The 8,057-nt window shown below is 62.8% G+C and overlaps 1 pseudogene across 1 annotated transcript; it reads left to right on the top strand.

The window, feature by feature from the left end:
• Nucleotides 1-5,382: 5,382 nt before the first annotated feature.
• Nucleotides 5,383-6,350, top strand: LOC309585636 (olfactory receptor 14J1-like; annotated as a pseudogene). The gene has a single exon. The product of its transcript is annotated as an olfactory receptor 14J1-like (transcript).
• Nucleotides 6,351-8,057: the final 1,707 nt, after the last annotated feature.

An 8,057-nucleotide genomic window follows, 5' to 3' on the forward strand; every position in this document is an offset into this window, starting at 1 on the left:
GGGCCAGGCCCTGAGCGCCCTGCCAGGGAACCATTGCTGCCCCACATCCCATCTCAGCCTGCCCTCGGGCAGCGGGAAGCTGTTCCCTGGGGCCCGGCCCCGCAGGCCCTTGGCAAGAGTCTCTCTCAGCCAGCAATTGCTGCTCCTCCCTGCTGCGGGGCCCAAGCTGCAAGTTGATTTTCTGCCGCTGGCCCCGGCCCAGCCCCGAGCCAGGGCCAGGACCTTGCCCTGGAGCTCTGCGGGCGCTGCCTTTGTGCGGCCGCAGCGCAGCGGCCGCAGCTCGGAGCTGCCCTTTGTGTCCCCGCCGGCAGCTGCCAGAGCTGGCGGGGCTGGGCCAGGGCCGGGCCAGCCCCGGCCTTCCCGGCTCTGGGACACAGCGGCGGCAGCCCCAGCCTTCCAGCCCTGCACACGCTCCCACACAAGCCTCCAGAGCCGCGGCCACGCAACGCAACTGACCGGCCGCTGACCCCCCAGCCTGGCCTGATGGCCATTCCTCTGCCCACACCTCGGCCAAGCTCCCCTTGGCCACCTCCTGAGCCACAGTGCCACACACAAGTGGCACATACAGCTACAGAGCTCTGCCCACAGCTGGCAGGGAACGTTCCTTCAACAGAAAAACCACCAAGAAAAAGAGAACTGCCCCCAGCAGAGCTGTTCCCTCCTGCAGTAGTTACACCTGCACACCCACAGCGCCTGAGACTGCAAGCAATGAGCATTCCCTGGGCACATGTGCAGCCCAAGCAGCTCGAGGACAGCCTTGCAGCAGGACTGCTCTCAGCTGAGCCAAAAAGGCCCCTCTGGCAGCTGCAGGGCCATTGCAAAGGGCAAGGGCCAGAGCCTGGGCCCACGGCGGAGGAAAGGGCTCTCAATTCCCCTGCCCTGGCACCTCAACCCTGTTCCCAGGCTGCTTCCCACACAGGATTCCTCTGCAGGACTGCGGAAAGCTGAGAGGCAGCTCTGGCTTCTCCACTTCTCCTGTGCTAAAGCTGCCTGGCAGAAGAAATGGAGGGACAGCTCTGGTGGCACAATCCCTCCCGGCCCAGGGCCCAGCGCTGGGAAGGTCTTTCCGTGCCGAGGCTTTGCTGCGGCCAAGGAAAGCTCCTGGCTCAGGGTCACCTTTCCTGCTGGGCCAGAGCCCCCGAGTGGCCCAGCAGCAGCAGAGAATTCCAGCACAGCCCCGGCACGGGCAGGGCGGCCCTGGGCGGGCTGCGGGAGCCGGCAGCGCCTGAGCTCAGAGCAGCTGAGCCCGGGGGCTCTTGGCCAAGGCCGAGGCCCAGCGAGCATTTCTCAGCTCGCAGGGCGGCCTGGAAAGGTGCTGGGGGGGATCATTCACCCCCCAGGGCGGTCCCAGTGGCTCCCAGGATTTCCATGTCCGTGCTCCCAGCGCTGCTCCCAGCCCTGATCCGTGGGGATGGCAATGTCCCGCTCCCTTCCCGGGGCAGGCTCACACCTGAGCCAGGTGTGCAGGGCAGGACCTTGCCCTGAGCCCAAGCCCTGTCCCCCCTGCAGGATCTGCTTCCCATCGGCCTCTTCCTCCTGCGGCCCCAAGCCCAGCTCGGTGCTGAACGAAGGGCGCTGGGCCGGGGTCATCCCCCGGCGGGGGCTGCGCACCCCCTCTGCCCCCTCCCCAAATTCCCTCCCGGGGCAGCAGGGGCTGCCTCAGGAGCCCTGGGGCTCCTGGGGCTCCGTGCTTTCCTTCCTAAAGAAGAGAACCATCCTTCCCATCCAGGCTCCCATGGCCAAAACTGAGATTCTACCTCCCAAATTCTGTCTATCCAAGGATTGCTCCCAGACAAAAGCTGCCATGAGAGACAGGTCTGGCTGCCCTCGCCCATGGTGGCCACCTCTCATCTTCTTTCCAAACTCTTGGACTTTGTGCTTTTCTTTCATGTGGAATAAACCCATCCTTCTCAACAAGGTGCCCATGGCCAAAATTGGGATTCCACCTCCCAAATTCCCAATATCCAAGGGCTGCTCCCAGACAAACCTGGCAGGACAGACAGATGTGGCTGGCCTTGGCCTCTGGTGGCTGTGTCTCATCTGCCCCTGAAACCCTGGGGCTCGGTGCTGCCCTTCCTCTGGAGACCACTGTGACCCTGCGTGGCCTCGTGGAACCCAGGGGCCGTTGTGACCCTGCAGGGCTGGTGGCACCAAGGGGACCATTGTGACCCTGTGGCGTTCCATGGAACCAAGGGGCCACTGTGGCACTGCTGGCCCCAAAGAACCGAGGGGCCTTTGTGACAGGGCAGCTGGGGAGGCCCAGAGTGGACACCAGGAGAAAGGAATTTCCCTCCCAGGCAGGGCTGGGGTGCAACACGTCCCCCAGAAGGAGTCCGGAGCAGCCCAAGGCTTTGTGTGCCCAGGCAGAGGCAGGCAGGACGCAGAGCTGCCAGCAAAGGAAGGGGCCAGCCAGGTGGGGCAGCCGGGGGGATGAGGACAGCCTGCAGGGACAGAGGCGCAGGGCAGGGACACCGTGGGACAGCCTGGGCTGCAGAGGGCAGAGGGATGGGCAGCAGCTGCAAGGCCCTGACAGAGCCAACTTGTGCAGCCCTTTGGCCACGGCTGCTGGCCCTGGCCCTGAGGCCAGGAGGGGACAAGTGACCCCTGCAGCCCTGGGGCCTCAGGGCCTCCTTGTCCCTGCCCAGCAGCCTGGCAGGGGCCGCCCCATGGTGCTGCCCTGGGCACTGCCCATCCCCACATCCCAGTGCCCCGGCAAGAGCCCTGAGCACTGAGGGAGGGACAGGATCTGCCTTGCCAGGGGCTGGGGCTCAGGCCTTGGCCCTTTGCACTCATGGAACACAGCCAGCTTTGCTCAGCACCAGAGACACCTTTCCCTTGCTTGTCCCCCCCTGCCATCACTGCCTCCAGAGTTCTGCTCTCACTGGAACCTGGGGACACTTTCACATGAGTCGTGTCCCTCACTGGGACCCATTAAAAGTTAAAGAAACTTTGGACTTCGAATCTGACTTTGAGTTCTTGGGAAGTTTTTTGAAGACACTCTGAGGGACTGAGTCTGATGTGAACAACACCAAAGCCCCGAGAGGGTCATTAAAATCCTTGTGCTGCTGCTGTGCTGCTGAGCTGGGCTGGGCTCCTGGCACAGAGGGAACTCTCAAGCTCCTGGCAACCAAGGAGAGCTTCAAAGAGGCAGCTCTGCTGAGGAGCAGCTCCTCTGCCAGCCCAGCAGGGCTGAGGGCACTGCCTGCAGGTACCTGGGAGGAGTGAGCAGAGAGCTGGCTAAAGCAGCTGGGAGGGCAGCTCTGAACTCATTCCTGGAGAAACCTTCCCAGCGTGGGACACAGTGAGTCTCTGGCTGCAGGGATCCTCTAGAGCTGGCCCATGGCACGGCTGCCATGGCTGTGAGGATGGCTCTGCTGCCGTTCCTGCCTTGGGGGAGGATGTGCTGCAGAGCGGGGCTGCCCTGGGCACCGTCAGAGGGACAGGGCAGGATGGCTCCTGCTGCCAGGGCCGGCTGCAGGCTGTGAAGGTGGGCAGCAGCCAGGGGTGCCCAGGGCTGTCCTGCAGAGCAGCTCCTGCAGCCCTGAGGGCTCTTTGCCAGGCCAGGGCATCTGCCACCTGCCAGGGGCAGCTCTCAGCCTGCCTGGCAGCTCCCCATGGGCGGTGCAGGGGAGCTGTGGCTGCAAGGAGTGACTCCTGCAGGGCAGGTCCTGCTGCTGTGGAGAGGCTGCTGTGGGGGCCAGGGCTGCTCAGAGCTCCAGCTCATGCCCAGCTCATTCCTGAGGGGATTTTCATGAGCACATTCAGGGCAGGAGATTCCTGCTTGAGTCTCTGCTTTCCTCAGTTTGTGCTCCCACTTTTCCCAGGCTCAGCTTGGTGGGAATGGAAACTCAGCTGTGCAGGTGGAGCAGGGGCTGAGGCTCTTAAACCATCCCACTGAGGATTCCTGGGAGCCTCAGCAAGTGCCTGCACCTCCGCGGCCTCCAGATCCAGCCAGCATCACCTTTCCATGGTGCCCAGGCCCGGGGGAGCTGCTCTTTAATCCCCGCAGCCCCGAGCGGCTGCCGGGCAGGGCTGGCCCAGGGGCTGGGCTGGGCTCCGGCAGCAGCGGCAGGGACGGAGCCCGGGCCGCAGGAGCAGCTCCCGGCTGGGACAGCTCCAGCAGCAGAGCCGTGGGCAGGGAGGGAGGGAGGCAGCGCTGAGGGCAGCCCTGCTGAGGGGAGCTGTGGCAGCTGCCGGGCCTGCCCTGCAGTGCAGACACCGCGCTGAGCAGCGCAGCCCCGGTGTCCCCTCGCAGCCAGCACAGCCCTCAGCCCGGGGGCTCGGGGCCCTCAGCCCGGGGGCTCGGGGCCCTCGGTGCCCTCCTGGGCCGGCAGAGCAGCACCAGAGATGAAGGGCATCTCTGCGGCCGCGGGCCCGTTCCTGCTGCCCGGGGCCTGAGGGCGACTGTCCTGCCCTGGTGCTGCCCGGGAGGGGCTGGGCAGCGCTGCGCAGGGAAAGGCTTTTCCTCAGGGCCCGGCTCTCTCTCGTTGCCCTGCTCAGCTGCTCCTGGCGCTGCTCAGGGGCTCTCTGGGAATGGCAGCTCCAGCTGCAGGCTCAGGCCCAGCCCTGGGGCTCCTCCTGTGCAGGCTGAGCACAGCAATGGGGTGTCCCAGCTCCCTGTGCCCCGGGAGCTCTGGGCACGCCGGGCTGGGAGGCTGGCAATGAGCCGGCTCTCCTCCAGCAGGGCCATGGACAGGACCCTCGCTGTGCCCTCGGGATGCCATCCCAGCTGTGAGCTGCCTTCCAGGGGACACTGGGGCCGGGAGTGTCCTTGGCCAGCAGTGGGGCTGAGACTCTGAGAAAGGCTGAGCCACTTTGCTCGGCTGTGGGTCCCTCTGCTCTCAGCTGTGCCAGGCTGATTTTCAGGGGAACACAGTGACTGCCCTCGATCTCAGGAGGGGCAGCTGGGGACAGATGGAGCGACAGAGCAGCTTCCCTCACCCTTCTCTGAGTTACAGCCAATGCTCTTGCCTTGCACAGCTCTCTGCTCTCCCTGGGCACGGCAGGAAACCCTCTCAAAGTGCCTTTGGCCGTCACCGTTCCTTAGCCCTGGCACAGGAGATGCTGCCCAGCTCCTCTGCCTCAGGAGCACTTTGGGCTGATGGAGTCCAGCCCCAGGACCGGCCCCTGTCCCCATTCCCATGTCCCCGCTGAAGCAGAGCAGAGCTGACTCCTCGCTGTCCATGGGCACAGCCCCTGCTCGTCACAGCAATGGGGCCAGATCCCAGCAGAGCTCCAGGCACGGGGCTGAGGGAAGGGCTCTGAGAAAAGGAAAACTGGGGGGCAGGGCCAGGAGAAAGGGCTTGGACATTGCTCAGCAAAGTCTCCCCTGACTCCTCACTGTCTCGTCCTTCAACAGCACTCCATGGCCAGAGGCTCAAAATGTGCAACAGCAGCTCCATCAGCCCCTTCCTCCTGCTGGCATTGGCAGACACGCGGCAGCTGCAGCTCCTGCACTTCTGCCTCTTCCTGGGCATCTCCCTGGCTGCCCTCCTGGGCAGCGGCCTCATCATCAGCGCCGGAGCCTGCGGCCAGCACCTGCACAGCCCCATGTTCTTCTTCCTGCTCAGCCTGGCCCTCACCGACCTGGGCTCCATCTGCACCACTGTCCCCAAGGCCATGCACAATTCCCTCTGGGGCACCAGCCACATCTCCTACTCAGCATGTGCTGCTCACGTGTTTTTCTTTCTCTTCTTCCTCTCAGCAGAGGATTTCCTCCTCACCATCATGTGCTACGAGCGCTACGTGTCCATCTGCAAAGCCCTGCACTACGGGACCCTCCTGGGCAGCAGAGCTTGTGCCCACATGGCAGCAGCTGCCTGGGCCAGTGCCTTTCTCTACGCTCTCCTGCACATGGCCAATACATTTTCCCTGCCCCTGGGCCAGGGCAATGCCCTGGGCCAGTTCTTCTGTGAAATCCCACACATCCTCAAGCTCTCCTGCTCACACTGCCACCTCAGGGAACTTGGGCTCATCACTGTCAGTGCCTGTTTGGTGTTTGGCTGTTTTGTGTTCATTGTTTTCTCCTATGTGCAGATCTTCAGGGCCGTGCTGAGGATCCCCTCTGAGCAGGGCCGGCACAAAGCCTTTTCCACGTGCCTCCCTCACCTGGCCATGCTCTCTCTGTTCCTCAGCACTGTTATGTTTGCCCACCTGAAGCCCCCCTCCATCTCCTCCCATCCCTGGATGTGGCCCTGTCAGTTCTGTACTCGGTGGTGCCTCCAGCCCTGAACCCCCTCATCTACAGCCTGAGGAACCAGGAGCTCAGGGATGCCCTGAGGAAAGTGAGGACTGGATACTTTTCACAAGTTAAAATCTTTCTATTTCCTTCTGCCATGCGAGGAAAATGATGACTGGGATGCTTCTCAGAAGCAATAAACTCTCTCTTTTCTGCTCCAGAACCTTCAGAATGTAACTCTTTACAATCTTGGCCTCTTTTTCCTCTTTGTCCATATTTTCATTGGTGCTTTTTCTTATTCTTTTTCTGGTGTTATTCTGCTTTTTATAAAGTACTGTAGTACTACTCCTTGCATTTCTGCATGAACATCTACCTTTCTTTTGAAACACAAAGACTTTCAGGAGGCTTCTTCCCTGTGCATTTGAATCAAAACAAGGGGCTGCCCTGACCTTTGTGTCCAAGGTTTGTTCCTCAGCCCTTCTCTGGCTCTGCAGGGGCAGTGCCTGTGGGCAGAGCTGGAGGGAAGAGACTCCCAGCACAGCAGCACGGCCAGGGACAATGGCCCAGCCTCTTCCCACCTCTGCTCTTCCCAGCTCCACACTCCCTTTCCCAGCCCTTCTGAGGGTGCAAGGCCGGAGTGCTCGGGCAGCTCGGTCACTGTCCTGCTGCGTGTCCGTGCTGTGAGCACAGGCAGGGACAGGCCACGGGCACTGCTGGGACACAGCCGGGCTCCAGCACAGCAGCTCCATCAGCAAAGGGCATCTCCTGGGGCCAGGGCAGGAAGGCTTCGCTCTCCTCCAGAGCTGCTGTCAGGAATGTGCCCCAGGAATGCCCTGGCAAAGCAAACCCCAGTGCCCAGGGGCAGGGGGGAGTGTGCAGGGGGGGCAGGCAGCAGTGTCCTGGCACTGCCAGAGCTCCTGGGATGGACCTGAGGGAGCAGCAGAGCAGGGCCTGGGCTGTGCCTTTGTTCCGGGCACAGCCTGGGAAGGTGCCCAGGGCAAGTGTCCCACACCAGCCCCTGCCACCAGCAATCCCAGCACTGGCCTCTGCCCTCCCCTGCAGGAGGTTGTTTGTCCCTGCACGGAGGGACACCAAGTGACCAGGCCAGCAGTCCGTGTTTGCTGTGTCCTGAGGAGCCTTCAGCAGTGCATCGAGTGGGTGTGGGGAGATGAACCCGAGTGAGCACAAACACCATCAGCAGCACTCGGGGCTGGCACAATTCCAGGGGCACAAACTGTGCCCTGAGGCTGCTTCACTGCCAGAGTAATGTCCTCTGGGAAAGCACCTGAATTCTTTGCTGGGCTGTGCTGAGAACTGCATGGAGACAAACGTCCAGGGCAGGGAGGCTCCAGGGAAAGTGCTCAGGACAGCCAAGGGCTGCACAGAGAGACACCGGAGTGGTGGGTCTGTGGGGAGAAATCACAGCTGCCTCCCTTGGGAATCGCCCCCAGGACCTGGACAGGCCTGTGCTGTGTTCTGGGCACTGACCTGGAACCGAGGGATGTGGAAAAGGCCTCTGGTTTCAGGGATGTTGGGAAGGCTGGGCAGGCACTGGCATTTGTCCCTCAGGGATTCCATGAGGGTCCTGCCAAGATGAGCTCTGCTCCTCCTTGGAGCCCTTCATGGGCACAGAGGGCTGAGAGACCTTTCCAGGACAGGCTCAGGCCAAGGAGCCCTTGAGTCTCTCAGCCCCCCGTCGGTGCCTGCTGGAATTCAATCCCCCTCCCCATCCCGCAGCAGCCCCGCATTTCCCTCCTCCAGCCTTGCTCTCCAGCACAGCCACGGGGGCTCTTCGGGCTCTCGGCTTTTCCTGCAGCCACCGAGGCCAGCTGAGCTCGGCCTTCCCCACACTCAGCCCTGCCCAGCGCAGGCAATGCCC

This window comes from Coloeus monedula (assembly GCF_965178545.1).
Source record: "Coloeus monedula genome assembly, contig: HAP1_SCAFFOLD_84, whole genome shotgun sequence".
Classification (NCBI taxonomy): domain Eukaryota; kingdom Metazoa; phylum Chordata; class Aves; order Passeriformes; family Corvidae; genus Coloeus; species Coloeus monedula.